This window comes from Fukomys damarensis, unplaced genomic scaffold, assembly GCF_012274545.1.
Source record: "Fukomys damarensis isolate Sample0158 unplaced genomic scaffold, DMR_v1.0_HiC HiC_scaffold_8, whole genome shotgun sequence".
In the NCBI taxonomy this organism is placed as follows: domain Eukaryota; kingdom Metazoa; phylum Chordata; class Mammalia; order Rodentia; family Bathyergidae; genus Fukomys; species Fukomys damarensis.
This window is the reverse complement of record NW_022900920.1, coordinates 9416940-9435811: the sequence shown is the minus strand read 5'-3', so window position 1 is coordinate 9435811 and position 18872 is coordinate 9416940. Positions and strand designations below refer to the sequence as shown.

The following is an 18872-nucleotide window of genomic DNA, read 5'->3' as shown; positions in this document are numbered from 1 at the left end:
TCATCGTCTCTTATGGAAACTCAAACAGAATTTTCATATTTTAATGGGTCACTAATGTTATATATACTCATAGCAAAAATAGAAATAAACTGCCAATGAAAATAGAGACCTTTGAGCATTTATAGAACCCCAAGATGCAAATGCCAGCTGTTATTGAACTGCTCTTGGAAGTGTAGGCAGGGCTTCTCTGAATATCGTTTGGTGGGTGGGATCTTAAGGAAAATAAATTAGTGTCTATTCAGTGGTCAACTTTCTGGTTATCCACACCTTCAACTTGAGCCTCAGGAGGTGAGAAGCACTGTATGGATGCAGGTGTGGGGGTGATGTCCTTTGTGCTTTGAGTTCCCAGGCAACCTCACCTGAGGATGAGTCATTCTTGGGGCACAAATTGTGGCATTTCTGCACTCCACTGCATGTGTCTCCTGCACAGCAGAGGGCAGTCTTTGATGGATTCTCCAGCTGATTCCCTGACATCCTCTGGCATGGCTTTGGTAGGAAGACATAGGTTCCCTTAGCTTATGTCCAATAGTGAAGGGAGAGTATTATTATATATTGATAGAAGGAAATGTGTGTCTAATATCCTGAAAAGGCTGTCACACAGCCTCAGAGAGGCCTTCCAGGGCATGACATGAGTTTACTTGGCTATGTGTCTATTCAGAGGTGCCCATTCCCTGCTGCCCATCTCACTACCTGCTGCATGGCTACTCTGCTTTGCCTTCTGCTTCCTCATAGGTCTGTCATCTTGCAGCTAATGCTTGAATCTGCTTTGGCTGCAGTGGCAGATTCTCTACTTTGGTTCACCCTTTGGCTACTGTATTGTTGATCATCATGCCCTCTTACAGTTCACACATCTTAGGTTGTCCTTTAATGAGGACATGCGCAATGCAGTGGTTCCTGATGTGTGGGTAGCCCAAGAGGGGCTACTGGGTGCCTTCCCATTTTCCTTTCTTCGGTCCCCACGATGTCGCTTTTACAAGGAGGAGATATGCTTCATGTGCTCCAAGTGACCTGAGAAAGCTGTGAGCTCAAGGTGACCTGAGGCCCAGACTGGGCTTTTCACTTTCCAAGTCCAGACTCTTTGTCCCACTGTTACTCCAGGTGAAAGCATATTCCTCAATTTAACTCAAGTGCCATAGCCCAGGACTATTAATCAAGTTGATATTTTCCTTTGGGTTTCCCACAAGTTTTACTTCAGTTTCTAAATCCCATAAATAGATTATTTCTTTGTCACCTGCAATGAGAATGGGACCCTATTCAGGAAATGCTTTAGCAGTTGTTATGTGATTTGGCCACACTCCCTATCTACTTTATTTGGGAATGGTTAGCCTCTTTGTGGGCTCACAGCAGAGAACATCCCATTGGAGGGAAGCTATCTCCACAGTCACAGGAGAAGGCCTGTGACAGGCCATGCTGGGTACCACTCTTGTGCTCTGCGTAGAGCAGATGCATATAGCTGTGTGCCCAGTGTCTATGCACTGGCTCAATACTCTGTTTATAATGGTGGAAAACAAATGAAGTGTTCTGTAAAGTTTACCACCTTCCTTTGGCAACATTTTATTCCCTTAATGGATGAAACATATGAAAATATTTTATAAATTTTAAAGTATGAAACATATAGAAAAACATGCTAGGTTTTACCTATGTTTATCTCTCAGTTTGTATTGTCACATGGTTTGGTGAGGGCTGTCGCTCTGTGTTTGTGGTTTGTCTCAGTGATGAGAGTGAGGATTGGACTGGCTTTTGTCCTTTTAATGACTGCGCAGGGCACTCCACTGGAGACCTGGCAACTGATGGGTCACCTCAAGAATCGAAGAACCTACGCAGTGATGTCATCTTTCTCTAAGCCCTAGACTACTATAAATTATGTTTTCACTGTCGTAATTAAGATTTTAGACTGTGAAGCTGTCTGTGAGGGCAAGGACTTGTCCCTTTCTCCAGAGAAGAAATTAATTGTTAGAGTATATGGTTTTTGAAGAATTTACTGTAAGATAAAAGACTGGTATTTTATTCTTGCATTTATTAGTATTTAATCAAATGGAGAGTACACTTTCAGTCTAGATATCTTGGCTTCAGCTACAGAATTAGACTGAATTATTGCCTAAGGAGTAAAAGGTGTAGAATTATACGTTCATGTTATCAAGCTGCTGATAGACTCTGAGTATAATGTAACTAATTTAGGACATAAAATTCCTTGCCATGTGGACCAGAGTCTTGGGTTAATCATTTGGCAGTAAGCATCTTTCTGCAGTCATGTGGCCTTCGTGTTGGATGGCACTGTCTAAGAGCACTGGCCCTCATCAGAGCTTGGTGCCATCACAGCCCAGCTTGCTCACAGCCACCCGAGTGTGTCTGAAGCATCAGGCTCTTCCATTCAGGACACCAAGTCATAAATCATCACATGCTCCTCACTGGAACATCATTTGCTACAGATCGTCAGAATCGTTGTGGAGCTGAATCTTTATTAAGGTAAAGAGAACTTAATTCTGCTGGCTCATACATTGTTGCACAGGTGTAGGCAATTGGCAGGCTGTATTGCTTTGTATTAGGGGACCACAGGCCTCTGTTCTCTGTAATTTGAGGAAATTCCAGAAAAGTTTTGTGATAGCCTCATTGTTACATAGGTCAGAGACAGTAGTTGGGTCAGCTTGTCAAAATTTTCTTCAGATTTGTTCAGCAGTGTGGAGGAGCCGCCTCCCATAGGTAGTCCTGTGTGAAAACTAGGGCACATCAGCGGGCGCAAGAGCTATGTGGCTAGCAGCCTTGAGGGGTTTGGCAAAAGATGGAGAGGCACTATACATTGAACTGAGGTGTGTGTGCATTTAATATAAACAGGGCCATGCTCCCTGGATGTTCCTGCATGTTGTGGTAGAAAATGAGTCCTTGGTCCTGGAAGCCTGGGTGCGTCAAAGGGAAAGGAGCTTCCAGAATGCTAATAAGGTATAGCCACAGTGACAGATTTTACTCAGATCTTGACCTTGAGCTCCTTACTAGCTAGGCAGAACGTACCCAGAGAATACTACTAAAGGGCCTTTGGGCCTCCAAAATGTCTGGGGAAGAAGAGGGTGGGGGATGTTATACCTGGCCACTGGACTAGTATTTTCTTGCATCACAAAGTGTCTGCAGGTCTCCCCTAAAGCTCCAATGCAAGTCCCATCCCTGGTGTGTGATACCCTTGGATGTTTGCTAGAGATTGCCCTCAGGATTTTGTTGGATGGGAGTATGACCTAACTGGGTTCACTGTGCTGTATGAGTTGTCACAAACTATGTTTTGGTTATTGAGCCCAGAAACAAGCATCTCAATAGGTTCCCAGTGTTAGCTGATTATCTCACTAGTGAGTCATCTGTTCTAAGGTAGTATTCTATCCTCACACGGGTGAAAAATCTTGTTAGTTATTTGTGACTCTTTTCCCATGGACTGATTACAGACAAGCACATGCTACTTGGCTGCCCAGGCCTCTTCCTGGGTAAGGATGACTTTAACCTGCCTTGCTGTCTGCCAGAGTTGTCCAGGGAGTTCATCCCCTCTACTAAGGCTGCTACTTGTCCAGGGCTTCCAATGATGATATGGCAGAAGCAATTCCTCTTAGTGTTGCCTAGGACCTGCGAGCCTTGGTGCTGTCCTAATTGAGGAAGGTAGTGTCTCCCTCAGATCTCCCTCAAGCTGGCTCATTGTGTATTCCCTAAGAAGTCAGTGACTTCCCCAGCTCATAGGCTCTGCAGGATGGGTGCTTTCTCCCGTGACATATTCAAGCTGAAGCACCCAAGTAGTATAGTTGTAAGAACTGATACTACACGTTGAGCTCCAGCCTGCCACCCTCTTTCCTCCCCATGACAGCCTGTCACATGCAGCATAGTAGTTAGTTGGTACCTGAAGTGCTAGTTTTCCAGGCCTCGAGGAATGTGCTGTTTGCAGCATAAAACACAGGGCCACTGAGGGGTGACCTGGGGGGAAACCATCTGGCTAGACCCAGTGGCCAGGGAGCATCTTATACTTCTTGTGAAATGCTTAGTGTTATCCCAGATGTTAGCACTAGAGGGTTCTTGCAGGGGTAAAGTGAAGGAAAATGTGGTATTTTCTCTTTGTTTTCATAGGGAATTATAAACAAATCATTTTCTACCAAAACCAAAGTTTGGTATATTAAAATGTGATTTAAGGATGTTGTAGTATGGGAGGTGAAGACTTAGGGGTCAGCTTGCCTCTAAGGTCCATGGTGGGTCTCAACACCCGAACTGGCCCAGTTCCCAAAGGAGGGGCAAGGTATCCCAGGTTTCACGAGATTAGGAGTTTCCTCTCCTGTTAAATCTGTTTCTTTCACAAGGAGTCAGGATTATGAAGCTTTTTTCTTCTTGTTTGTTCCCATTATCAAAGGTAGAAGAGCACCACTGATTTTAAATAAAGCAGCACAGGCTTGGCAACATTCCTGTTCTGAGTGGTGGGTGCCATGGTGTTTCCTACTGGGGAGGACTTGGAATAGAGTCTTCGGATTGTGTCTTTCTGAAAAATTAACACCAGAGGCGAGAATGCTGGGGTAAGGATCAGCTTCCTGTGGTGGAGCTCAGATTGGATTTTAGCCTTTACCAGGCACCTGTCAGGTGCCTTGGAGGTAATAGAAGCATGTCTCAAAAGCCAGATAATCTTTGGAACGTGCTGGGTTGAAGAGAAAATACAAAAGGAAATGTGCACTACCCCTTGTGTTCCCTCAGAGCCTGGAGTATAGAGAAAGCAAAGCAGCTAGTGAGCTAAAACCAAAAGCAGGGTTACTGGTTGTCCTTCCTGAGTCCACCATGGAGAAGTTCCAGGAGCTTTGAGGTCTAAGCTAGCTTTTCTGTCACCTACATTCCTTCCTCCTCAGGCCCTTTTGGTCCTCACTTCTCCTTTCTCAGGACTGGACATCCTCTGGATGAACTCAGGTCCCACAACCTTTCTGGCTATTAGCTTGGAAAGCCCAGATGGCAGGATGAAGGTAAGTCTTGCTGGACACAAGCTGGCCCTGCCCTCACATACAGGGCTTGATGCAGCTCTGCCTGCTGTTTAGGTCTCTGGTGGAATGTTGTCGCATACCTGCCACAGAAACACATCGCTGTCGTTTTCATGAGAGGGAGCTGTGGGTAGGAGAATGCATTCTGTCCAATTAAGAATTCTTTGCTTTATTTCAAAATTCTGTTCAGTAGCCATGCAGTCTTATTTCGACCCCCACCCCCCCACCATATTGTAAATTTTTAATGGAGGTCTGGATTTCATTCATTTTTTTGTAACTTGGTTTCCTTTTATCATCTATGGGTTGGGTATTTGGGCTGGCAGAATGGCACTTATTTTGTTATGATGGTATCTGCTGCATTAAATATGCAAACTTATTTTAGTGAATTTCCAGCAAGAGAGGGAATCAAAATAACTTTTAACACATAATACCTTAAAGCAGTGCCTTCCCTATCTTGCTTTGAAAGTAACTACTCAAGCACTGAGAAGTGACCTAGAGTTTCCAAGAGTTGGATCTGAGGCTGCCCACAGAAAGTTACCTGCTTTACTTTAAAAATTTTGTGTTTTTTGCATTTTATTCTCATTTTGATATAAAAACGTTTTCCTACAAGCAGCTAATTAGCTAGAAGATGGACAGTGCTTAGCCTGTGGTTGTGTTTCCTACACTGCCCCACAGACCCCCTTGTGTGTATGTATCAGTATGAGCACTTCCCAGCCCTGGCATGTTCCAGTTCATGGAAAGTCTTTGTGCGTATTTGTTTCTGGTGTGCAGTGTCATGGTAGTTATGAAGAGTTTTTAGGAAACTTCTTAAGGAAACAGGTGACTGGTACTTGTAAGCTTCCCTAAGACTTACAGAGGCCCTTTTGTATCCCGTTCTTCTCTCATGGACCAGCATCCAGTTAGATGGACTTTTTGGCTGAACTATTCCAATGATTATGTGAATGATTGTTGTCATCTGGAAACATTTCTCAGAAGCGCTTGAAGTTCCAGGGGATTTCTGGAACAATTTGTTAAATCTGTATACATAGAAAGGGTTTTTTTTTTTAACACTTTTCTCTGTGTGTGATTTATTTCTTTTATACACGCAAACATATGCAGCAGTGGGTCTTATAACTGCTTCTTGATTTTGCTTGATGGCACAGATTCAAAGAGGGTTGGGGCATCACAGAGAGAGCAGCTATTCATACTCACCTCAATAGATGCACTTACACAAAAAGTTTGCAGCGAAACTGAGTTTTATTTTTTAAGTATGATTTTAAAATGTAGACAATGCCAGTGCATATGTAGTGATGCTTGGTTTATGGACCAGGGAACAAATTCCTCAGCTGTCCCTCCAAATTTTGGTTCTGACACAGACACTTTTGCATCTGTGTTATAATGGCTACATGTACCATATTATTTAGATGATTATGCACAGCTTTTCAACATGACACTGGGAACTGGGAAGGTTCTGAAAACTTGACTGCCGGGGCCCGGTCATCCCCCATTCTCTACTCCCCAGGGCTCTTGTAGTTAGAGTGCTCTTGGGGACCTAAGTATCATTCATCAGCGAGGTGCTCTGCCGTGCTGTCTCCAGTGGGTTATGAGAGGCCTGCCTCGCGCCACAGCATCTTCCATGCCCTGGAAGTCTGCAAGTGCAAGATCCTAGCGGAATTCAGTGTCAGTGAAACGTGGCTTCCAATACAATCTAGCCTCTTCATCTGAAAGCCTAGTTATGTATTTGAATACAGAAATTCTCTTCTATTTCCATATAGTTGGCTGCACAGAAATTTAGCAACAAACCAGGGGAATCATTTTTCTTTTCTTGTTTGTTGGGCAAGGACATCAAGCTTTGGAGTGCTGTTTTTGAGCAAACTTTAAATCTAGTTATCTTGGGCAGAACTATTGCTTTCTAACTGAACACTCCTGCTTGTTAGTGCAAAAGAACCGATCTATGCTTTGATTATCTTCTGTTGAATATGACATAGCACAGTTCCCTGGTTCTAGCAGATGTCGTGGGCTGAGTCTTAGCCAGTGATTGTGCTTCTACCTAGTGTTTTCCTTCTCAACTTTCACACTTGAAGAACAAGCCCATACACTTTCTCTGCCACCCTACTGTGGGCAGCTTTAGGATTAGGTGACAGGGAAGCAGCATTTTCAGTCTTTTAGGATTTTAACATTTGCTTTCTTCCTGATTACAGTACTCCCCTGTGCCTGAGCTTAGGTGGGCTGGCACTAAAGATGAAGACCAAAGCTGTTTCCCTGGTGATTCTTTCCTATTCTCTGGTTAGCAGGGAGGTGGCAGAACTTGTTTTCATTTAATACTGGCTGTGTCAGGGGCTATGGGGGTCTGTTCCCTTTGCTAGTTTGTCCTCCTCACACCAGCTGAGCCCCCACTTCACCCACCCCAATCCAGTCGGGTGCTTTCTTCCCTTTGACCTATTTCTGAGCACTGGTCCTGACCATGGAAATGGTTAAAAGTGCTAGGTACAGAGCTGCAAAGATGGTTCTGGAAGGCTGGTTTTTAGACATGTGCAGCAAGCCTGGGAAATTTCAAGTAGAGGAAAAAGAAGACAGTTGCTGTCTCTGGGTCTCTTGCTTTTAATATGGTGGGAACTGGCCTCTGGCGCCAAGTGCTTAATTCAGAACATTGTTATTTAAACGCCATTCATGTTAAAAGGGAGATGAAACGGAATTCACTTCATTTTCCAGAGGTCCCCAAATAGCCATGAAAAATCAATTTTTTTTTTATGCCACCAATTAATGTCAGCCCCTCTTGTGGCTTTAGGTGGATGCCACAATAATGACGTAGGGAGCAGCCCTCTGGGCTCTGTGGCACTGCCAGATTCTGGGTCGGGGGTCAGGCAGCGGGAAGACAAGAAGCCTAGTCATGTCTCAGAAATGTGTGATGAGAGGCCATTTAGGCAGACAGCATTGGGGTCCAGGAGGGCCCCAGCCTTTGTACTGTACCTAGAGCTGTCCTAGTCCTCTTCTAACTGGTGTCATTTGTGTCATGTGCCCTGGGCTACAGTTGTTGGTAGACATTCAAAGACTTGGGCTCTGAAAGCTGCCACAGGACCCTCTGGTCTAATTCTAAAGGTCCAGCACATTTGGGTGTTTAGTGTTTTTGAGCAAGTTGGAAATTGGTTGTTTGGGTTTGGCAGGGACCCTGTTGGCCCAAGATGTGTTCCTTCAGGTCTAGCTGGAAGCCTCTAGGGGTACAGGCCCCGAGGGTCCTATGTCCAGGGCAGCCCCTGTTGGCATGCAGCTGCTATAAACCTGAGCTTGCAGGAAAGGTGTTTAAGGGTTTGATTTGTTTTGTTTTTTCTTTTCTGGCCTGGAAAGCTCACAGCATACACTGAGCTGGAGCAGATCATAACCATGCTCAAGTGTGTACATCATAGCCTTGTCCTCTTAGTTAGGGAGGCTGTGCCAGCCTTCTAGTGCTTCTCTTCCGTTCCCTGGATGTGCATGGCATTGCTGCTGCCATTTACTTCTTCCTTGTCTTCTTATTCCTGCTCCTCACTGCTCCAAGAGCTGCCGCAGTGACCCTGTCTCACACCTGGCCCTCTCCCTCCATGTGGCTGGGCTCTTCCTGTAGTTTCTCTGACCCTCTGGTTCTTTGTGGCTGTAGGACCTTGCCCTTCAGATCTTCACCTGTCCCCAGAAAGTGACTCTCCTCCTCACCCTGACACCTCCGGGAGCCATCCTGGACTGCTCAGGCCATCAGGTTTCTGCTACAGGCTCCCGTTATTCCTACGGTGAACCTTCCGAGTTCTCACTTCAATCACAGTCACATACTTTGTATAACTAGACCATTTATTCAGTAAATATTTGCTGAGCACCCATAAAATATCAGACACTATTCTAAGTGCTGAGATACGGATCGGGTAGAACCACTCGGAGCTGAAGAAAACATAATTTCCTCAGAACGTGGACTTGAAATGAACTGGCTTTCTCTTTCTCATAGGAGTAGAAGTCCAGCAGGGCACTGCTGTCGGTGATGCAGTGGCTTACAGCATTGGGGCCAGCAGGCTCTCTCAAAGCACTTGTCCCTTCCCTTATGTTCATCAAGTGGTTGCCACAGCTCCAGCCATCCTATCTACCCTGTCAAGAAAGGAAGGGAAGGGACGGTGCCATCTGATATACATTTTTTCCCATTTTATTAAACTTTCATCTCTCAGCAGACTTATTCATTGACTAGATTTGTCACATATTTATTACCTATACCAGAGTTTAAGTTGCAGGGAAGGCAACATATGCAAATGAACAAAATACATCTCATTTATTTTCATATCACATACATGCTATAAAGGAAAATGAAGCGAAGAAAGAAGGGGAAAGTGGTATTTTAAGAAAGCTTTTCTGATAAGGTGACATTTGAGCAGGGATGTTATGCAGAGATAAGAAGAAGCATTTCAGGGAGCATGGGCTGCAGTGCAAAGGCCCTGAGGCAGGGTGAGTAGGATGTGAGAATCCACAAGAGTGGAGGGGACAGGCTCCTATTGAGATCCCAGGTGGGGAGGGGCAGGGATTTCAGCCTGGGAGGGTGCTGGGCCGAACTGCAGGAGTTCATTGCCATCTTGATGAGCATGATGAGCTGTGCTCTGACTTGCATGGGTTCATCCTATTCATAAGCTTTTCTTTTAACTCAACATTTCACACATCAGCTTTGAACTGAGGTAGAACGCATTACCATTTGTTCCACAGGTAAGAGAGGGTGGGATCGCTGGCAGTGGCCAACGCTGCCTTCACTATTTGTTCTACACATTGATACCACTACACACTGGACTATAATAGTTTTCTTCTTCTGTCAGATAATCTCACACTTATGGTAGAAAGCAAAAGGAATACATAGGAGAAATACTTTAAGTCATCTTACTCTATGTATATTGATTTTTTAAAAAAATGAAGTTTGATTTTGGAATAATTTTAGAGTTATGAAAAAGTTGCAGACACAGTACAGTATGATTTACTTTTTGTGGGTAATTTTCTCCCCCAGGAGACCAGGTTTGTCTGATTTCAGTTTCCAGTACCTTCTTCTAGTGGTGAATTCACAGGGGTGCTCAGGTTTTTGAAAATATGTATTTTCAAGCAATGTATTGATTGCCATTGTTCAGTCCCCCTTCTACCTCTCTCCTGGCTGAGTTCACTGTCATGCCTCACTGGATAACTTCTAGGGTCTTCCCCATGGCTCCCAGACTCTGTTCTGTTCCTTCTTTTCACAGCTGTAGAGGGAGCCACTGGAGCTCAGTACAAACTGGATGATTCCACCTTGGTTGAAAACTGGCCTTGCTGGGAAAGCCCAGGCTGCAGGATTGGTCATTCAGGCCCCATAGCCCATCTCCCCAAAGCTCTTACAGGTCACCTCACTGTCTGCTCCGCCTCAGCTGGCTTTCCCACCTGGCTAGCTCCTTCCTGTAATCCACATCTCCGAGCAGACATGATTTTCTCCAGAAAATCTCAACTACTGCATTCTCCCCAAAGTGTAGCTGTGATTCCTATCTGTGGTTTCCCTTAGTGCCACCCTTCTGGCCCAGCCGTGGCCCCTGCTTGGAGTCATCTGCTTGCTGTGAACTCAGTGCCTGGACTGTGCCATGTGTGTTTACAGAATCACAGTGAGCCAGTCTTTGACATGCCTCATGCCCTTCTGAGCGCACTTCTTGGGTCCTTGGAGCTGGCCATCACCAGTTGAACTGCCTCCTCTTGGGGTTTCCTGATTTGGTGAAGATCCACATATGATGTCATCATTGGAGCCCAAATAGGAGGTCCTGACACCTTGGGCTTTGGCATAGGCATGTTGCTATGTGAGGATATGTCCTCCTCACATAGCTCTTTAGGGCCCTGTCCAAGCTGCTGCTATCTATTGCCCATTGGCATTTGTCACATGGCTCCCCATATATGCCACCCACCCAAGCTGAGGTGAGATGGCCTTGCTCCCTGGTACATTTTTTGCTGTTGAAGCTTCACTTTTCTCAATGTCCAATTTGTAGGTTCTGTGACACCCCCATTCAGTCTGTAGGTATCTCCTACATCTCTGCTAGCTGCCAGCCATAAGGGATGTATCCACACCTGCTGGTACAGCTCTGGGCTTCTTATTCTGCCTGCCAGACCCAATGGTTTGGATCTTGTCCTAGGAACATATTACCCATTATATATCAGGATTCACAATTATGCTGCTCCTTCTGCCTGTGGAAGGACTGTCAAATGCTGTGGTAGTCTATGGCAAAGAACGTCAGTCATGTGTAGACTTCGATGGTATATCAGATCCATTTCTGGCAAGGTCAATATAAAAGTATGCTAAAATTGCTGCTTTCCTTTTTGTTGTTGTTTTTTTGGCAGAGTAGCAGCCAGTGAGTTATGGTACATTTTGACTTGCAAAGTTCTGCTAAGAGGCTTAAAAGCCCAGCATGCCAATGAAAACACTGCCTAGCCAGACTATGCCCTGAAGAGCATGACCATCATAGGAGGTTTAGTCTGAGATGAGAAAGTCCCAACTCCTCTTCTTGTTGAGGTAGGATGTGCTGGGCTTGTTTCAATTCTCTTGCATCTGTAAGCAAATCTAAGGACTTTACTTCCTTGTACTTCGTTTAACTAAATGACTAGCTAACTAGATGTGGATAGGAAGTGGAATCTGTTGGCTCATGGAGAGCTCAGATTTGAATGCATCAATTATTCTAGTTGTATACTGATTTTCCCTTTTCAGTTTTGGTGTAAGATAGATGAAACCTCCTGTTCTGCTACTCCTTCTTTAGGTTTGTGGTTGATTCTGTGTGGACCTTGCTGATAGGGGGTGCTAGTTCTTAATGCATTTTGGCTGAGATGTCAGTTCAGACCACCTAGAACCAGTGCATTGATGCTGGACATGGGGTGCACACTGATGCTCACCAAAGGAGATGGGGGACAGCACCACAGCACATATTTGGAGAATGTGCCAAAGTGTTGGGGTTACTTTTGTACGGCTAAAAATTGGGGTCTCTGGGTACTTGCTGGAGAGAGGTGCTGTTTGATGCAGAGCCCCGGTTGCATAGTTCATTTGGCTACACTGACTTAGGCTGGATACCCATCCATCTTTCACTACATTGCAGGCCTATACAGCCTCTCGCATTCAGCCAGTCCTGCCTGTAGTCAGAGGCCAGTCACTGGGCCTAGACCTGATAAACCATGTGAAGCTCTGCTCCTTGATGAACTGGCAGGACTGAACCCCTCCCTCTTATGGGGGAGATCTCAGACACCTTTACATCACTGCTCTGGAATTTTCCCTCATTTACCCTCCTAGCCCAGCCCTGCCACCTCCTTTGCCTTCTCTCTGCACACTGAATGTGTCCCCAGATACTTGGACTGGAGTGATCACAAGGTATGGCCTGTGCAGGGAGAAGCCTTGACCCCCAGCACTCTCATAGTGAGCAGTGCATAGGGCTCTAGGCTTGGCCATCTCCAGTGAGACTGCCAAAGGGAACTGTCAGGGTTGAGTCAGGAGTAGCATTCCTGTTTTATTAATTACAAAAATGAAGGCTAATGTGGAGAAGTCTGACTCCCCATGTTGAAGCCTTCCCAGTCTGAATGTTTATCATGGAGTGGGGTCTCCTAAACTCCTATGGTATCGATATGGTAAACTCTTCTCCTGAGATGTCCCTGCCCTCTGCTGCTTGGGCATGGACCTGTCCTGGCTGGGTCCCAGCTAGAGGTCATCAGGAGCTGCAGGCAGGGCAGCAGAGTGTTCCAGTGGTGATGCCGCTACATCCTGTTTCCAGGGCTGTGGTGGCAACAGTGCCAACCACCACTTCTGCTGTCCCTAGTTGGCCCCACAGATGTTTCCTGAAGCGTGATTGTGGCTGAGGTTGGGTTGTGGCCAGTCTTGGTTCTACTGTTTTCTGAGCCTGCTCCTCTACCCTTCCCAGAAGCCTTATGAGCTTTGCAATAGTCTTTCAGTAAATTGCCTTTGTGCTTAAACTAGCTGAGATTAGTTTCTCATGCTTGCCAGGAAGATTCTGCCTGATAGTAGTGCTGGTGGCAGGTCATGCCTCATCTAAGTGCTTTGTCCAGGACTCCTACCTCCAGCTCTGCTAAGAAACAGTTCCTTCAGCCTGAGCAGGGTTAGAGGGTAAAAAACATTGCTCCGTGGTAGACTACATTTGAGAATTAAACATACTTCAACCAGGTTCTTTGCTTATAGCTTTTAATCCTCTTCTGTTTCTAGAAGGGGAGAATGCATACAGCTTCTCACTTTGCCCTAGAACCCTGTTCTCTGAAGAGTGTCTTCCATGAACATGGGGAAATGCTGTGATAGACGGTTGCCCTGGATGGTGGACACACTGATAATTTAGTTCAACAAATGTTCTATAGGCCCTTATGCCTGTGATGCCTGTGCCTTCATGGATCCCAGCTTCCTACCTCGAAGCACCTGGGAATGGTTACAAAATTAAGAAATGAAGAGGGACCCCAGGATAGTGGGAATAGAAGTGGCAGTCACTCTGGAAGAACAAGCAAGATTTTGATGCTGTTGGATAAGATTTTTTGAGGAGAAAGGCAAGGTACTCTTGGAAACAATATCTAAGCCAAGAGCCTTTGTTATGTGGTGGGATAATACTACACCCCTTTTCATGATAGGTCTTTATTCCCTGTAATGATTATGCTGACCATTCTGTCTAGATAAAAACCATTATTTAGATGGAAATAGAGCCTAAGGGACTTTTGCAATGAAATAGATCAGCTGTGGGAAGCCTTGTGCTTCTTGCCTTTATCTGCTCTGTCTCCATGTGATGACATGAAAAACAGGCAGCTCCCTCCAAAAGGCCTTTTTTGTCCTCTCAGGAAGCCTGATTTTCATCCTGTATGCAGTAGAGAGCCCCAAAAGTTGAGGTGCTTAAAGAGTATGATGTGATCTATGACCTGAGGCTGAGGTCTCTCAGCAAGTCCCATGTCCACACCCTGGGGCCCTGGAGTGAAGTATTCAGATCCCTGCCAATGTGCTCAGAAAGGGGGTTCACTCAGTAGAGCTGTGAGGTCTGATTGCCAAAGGCTGAGTCTTGGGTGTGTGCTTACAGAGCACCTTGTGATGGGAGGAGCATAGCCTATCTTCCCTGAGGGGTATAGGTGCACTTCTTCCCTCACTGATGGAGGGACCAGGGAATGGTACTAAAAGCATGTGTAATGCACAGAGAGAGATTAATAGGGAGTGCTGGTAATGGAGGACAGTCTGCCAGTATGGGAGACACTAAGCATGGTGGACAGGCACCCAGTGGTAGATAGGGAGGACACTCCAGCAAAAGCACAGAGACTTAAGGCTGCATAGTGAGGAAGGCTTGGAGATTTGGGCAGAGATAATGGGTACCAGTGAGGATCTTTAAAGGTCAGGAACTCCTCCTTTTGGAGGTACAGAGCTTTAAGGGCCATCCTTTACCCTTCACACCTTGTCAGTTCTGCCAACAGTAGGCTGTAAATGAACAAGTGTCTGTGGTGTGGCTGTGTTGTAGTAAAACTTGATCTGCAGAAGCATGCGGTGAGCCACATTTAGCACTGTTACTGAAACCTGCTCTGGCTCCTGGATGTATTTAGCATTGGTTTGTGCTGCATGAGTGTTGAGGGGTGAGAGTTGCGTGGTACAGGAAAAGCCCAGGTAAAATGGGGCTATGAGGTCTTTTCGAGAGGGGTGGCTCCACATATGTAGAGTCCCTATAGGAGGGGTCAGAGGTCTAGTCCTGTAGGCTGATGAGGTGGTAAGACTAGCTGGTAGACCAAGAAACTGTTAGGCTGAAGCAGCGTCAGTGGCGCTTACTGGGTGGAAACAGCATTTTCCTGGAGAGAATATTCACTCAGAGCTTTGCTGATAGCTAAGGATGGTAAGCAAGAGGCCTTGACCTCTGCATCTCCTAGGAATTTCAGTGCAGGGACCCAGTGGGAGCAGCAATGGCTCTGGCAAGAGTAGAGAGCAGGGCAGTACCTTCAAGTGCAACATATGCCTGGACACAGCCAAGGACACTGGTATCAGCCTGTGTGGCTGCCTCTTCTGTTGGCCATGTTTTCAACAGTGCTTGGAGACCAGACCGAACAGAAAAGTGTGTCCAGTTTACAAAACCAACATCAGCTGAGACAATGTCATTCTGCTCCATGGCAGAGTCAGCTCTGGGCAGCAGGACCCAAGAGAGAAGACTCCTCCTTCTCCTCAAGTCCAGAGGCCAGAAACAGAATAGAGAGGATTTCAAGGATTTGGATGGGCTTCCAGATGTCCCTTGGAATTGGGGCATTTCCCTTTGGCATATTTGCTGCAGCATTTAACGTTAATGATGGGTGGCCTTGTCCAGCTGTCTGGGACACCCCAGTGTGCAGATGAACAGTTCATGTCATGTCATGCCTCTTCCTTTTTGTGATTCTCATGGTTCTGGCTCCTGGTTTCCTAATGCTGGGCTTCTGTCTGCATCTACAGCAGGGCCTCTGCTGGTGTGCAATCCTTAAGCCTGGTATTTGGCTTCTTGACTAATTCTGGCCCAGTTGGTCAATAACACTTCAAGGAGTCTAGCCTCTCCCTCAGAGCTTTAGAACTCATGACCAGTTGGAAAGGACCCCAGAGTATCACCACTACTGTAAACACCCTTTTGTAATGTCAGGCTTTGATGTTGAGTTCCCTATCATGGATGCCAGCATGAAATCCTATTCCAGTCAATTCAGCAGGTCTGACTGCACAGGGGAAAAGTGGGAAGAAAGAAACCGAGTACAGTTTCACCGAGTTTTATATTACCAAAAAAAAAGGATGAACCAAATGGTATTTATGGAAATGAACTTTCACTCTTTAAATACCCCTTGATAACTGATCTCTGTAGCCATGGGGCTCTTCATATAGACAAATTCCCTTTCCAGATCCTCTGTCCTTATTGTTACATCGTTCCACATATTTTTGCTTTGCCTCCTATTATTTGGGTTTTGACAGTCTTTTTAGCATACAGGATTCTATTGTAAAGAAGCACCACTCTGTCCTCTTTTCTCCCCTTCCTTTCTTAGCAGAGACCCAAAATATTGCTATCCCAGGAAGATCATAATTGCAGCAGCTGAAGCCACTTCATGAATTCACCAGAGACCCAAAGATCATTTATTGGTTCTGGGCTTTGCTCAGTGTTTGTGGCCCCAGAGAACAGCTTAAATGACCTCCTGGTTTCCTAGTGTAGACTGTTCTTAGATTGTGGCTTCACTCGCAGATTTCCTGTCAACTTTCCCCTCAAAACTATATTCATCTACCCTCTCTACCAGAGGGCAAATGGCCTAGACTACTGCTGAAGCTGGGACTGCCTACTGTGTATTAAGAAACCTGGAGTTGGGCCCTTGATGATAAGCAAAGCTCCAATACAGGAACATTGGAACAAGTAACCCTGTCCCCTATGCTGCAGAAACTCTGAGGGCATCCTTGCCCAGAGGAAGCTAGAGGCTTTGTCGGATCAAGCCAGCTGTATGTAGAAGGCCACCATCCTCAGATGCCAAGTTGTCCATTATGAAGAAGCAGGGAGGGGGATGACCCACCTGTGACCCTGCTTTTGGTATGGTTTGGTAAGGTCTCCGCAAAACTCCTTGTATGTGTTCTAGAACTGGAGAAGTGTGTGACACACCTGAGCAGGCAACCCCTGCTAGTTTGTAAAAGCCAGACAGCAGACCTAGTGAACCTCGGCACAGTGATGCAATGTGGTCTTCTTCCTGTGGAATCCAAGGGAAGTTATTCTTTCCAAGCCCTTGGTTTCTTTTTCAGGTTTATAAGCTTCATCCTGATTGCAAAAGTGTAATGCCAGGCAGAGAGATAGTTCAGCTTGTGAGATGGTTCTTGCTTGGCCTGCCAGGCTTCATCCTAGAAGATCACTTTCTTCCTGGAGACCAAGACGTTGAAGGGAGATGGACTTCTGTGGGAGACCTCTTGCTCACTTTGCCAATCCACACCATTCCTGGCTTACCTTCAACAATAGCCAACAAATAGAAAGCCCCTAGTTCAAGGTCTCCATCCCTTTCCCTTTGTACCTACTAATATCAGGGCTCAGTGTTTACAAAATATATAAACTATTAAATAGGTGGTTGATTTGCCAAATCCAGTTGGTAGGAATAAGGCACCTTCTTTACAGTGTGCCTGATGGACTTTAAACATTTTAAATACCCTCTCAAGGGTGCTCTTTTTATCAACTTTTGGTCCCAAGTCACAAGGCCTTCTGGATTGCCTCTGCTCCAGTGTTACTCCCCCAGTACAGTGGCCCCAACTAGTAGAGGGAAAGTTAACTTCAGCCAGTTGAGCCTAGAAAAAAAAGATTCAAGAAGAGTTGTGGGTAGAAAGACAAATCACTTAGAATATTTAATGAAGTGGGGACCAGGAGAGCTCCACCAGCAGAAGCATTCCACGAGCTTGTTAGCAAAGCCAAATGGGCCATGTTGCCCAATGGTGAACTTTATAGGTCCTACTCACCCTCTGTCAGGCTCTGGGGCAGTACAGCAAACTTGGGACTATTGGCCCAGCACTGATGGAGTCCCTTTCCCCTTGCCCTTCAGCAGGCTTTTGCCAAGGCTGCTTACCTTGTGTGTGTTTTCTTTGCCTCCATCCTGGCTGACTAGGACCAGGTCCTGACCACAGTCAGAAAATTGCAATATATACAGCAGCATACCGTGGCCAGTCACTGTTGTGAAAGTGTTTTCATTTAGAATTAAATAAGTGGTTTTACATTACAAAAACAAAATGAACCATGAGGAAGGCATTTCAGCTGCCATGATGGAGGCCATGCTGAGTTTAAGAGCTGAAAAATAGCAAGATCTAACTGAAGCATAGGTGTGTGAAGATGGTGGGCTACAGGAGTATTCCTAGGAAAATCCTGGTTTGGGATAGAGAGGTAGATGGTAATGCCATTCCATATAATGCTACATAGAGAACATTTTTGCCAGGTGATGGCCTCAGACAAGTTCCTTCAAGTAGCATTAGCACAAAAAAGCAGAGGCAGTAAGGAAAATGGACTGGCTTCTAATTCTGGTCCTTAGGGGAAGGTCTTGGACAGAGATCAGGTGTTTCCCCCTATCCCTGATGCATGAGTTCACTGGTAGAATTCGGGAAATCCTTGGTATAGAGGGTGGTGGGGAGGCAGCGAGCCTCTATGTCTTTCCGAGTGCCTAAGGCATTGTAAAGGAGAGAAGAGCAAAGGCAAGTCCTAGCTCCTCTGCCTCATCTTCCCCCCGCCCGGGATGAGGGTGATTTTCATAGAATTTGTCTGAATCCCATTGCTGGCTTCTTACTGCTCTTAGTATATCTTTGTTTTGAGCCCTTGCTATGTTAATCAAAATTAAAATCTATCCACATTAACACAGAGGAGACATCCACAGAACAGCATTTGCTCAGTTCTTTGACTGTGAAGTTTATATGATTCCCACAGCATAGTGATTCATTGCAGCATTACTCATTGTCACCTGTGGACCTGCTAACAGGTGCCTGGTGTTGGTGCTGGCCGAGTCTTGCTTCTTTCTACCATATAATCATCTCATACATGCTTCCGCCTTTTTAGGTAGTGCTGCGGATTGGACCCAGAGCCTTGGGCATGCTTGCCAACCTCTGGCGCTACACCCTCAGTCCCAGGCTTTCCTTTTAAATGTACAACCTTAGACTGTACCTTGTTCTGTGAGTGTTCCTCAAGATGAACAAACATTTCTAATTTTGTCTTGATGAATGTGAGATGTCTCACAATATCAGTAATACATGATCACAGCTGAGCCAGTGGCTCGTCTCTTTCTCTCCCTGCGGGATTGTGGGTGATCATCTGGCCACAACAAGAGGTTGTGGAGGAGCTCTTGTTTACAGAACAGGAGGAGGAGGAGGAAAAGGGGAAAAAAATGGAGGAGTTCATCACTTCAAATGAGTTTAGGATATGTGTAAAATGTGCAGTTTTTTTTTTTTTTTTTTTTTTT

The 18872-nt window shown here is 45.6% G+C and overlaps 1 protein-coding gene across 7 annotated transcripts in view; it reads left to right on the top strand.

Annotated features, from left to right (window-relative positions):
* Mgmt (O-6-methylguanine-DNA methyltransferase) overlaps positions 1–18872 on the top strand; it is a 280232-nt gene that overhangs the window by 46348 nt on the left and 215012 nt on the right. The window lies entirely within an intron of this gene.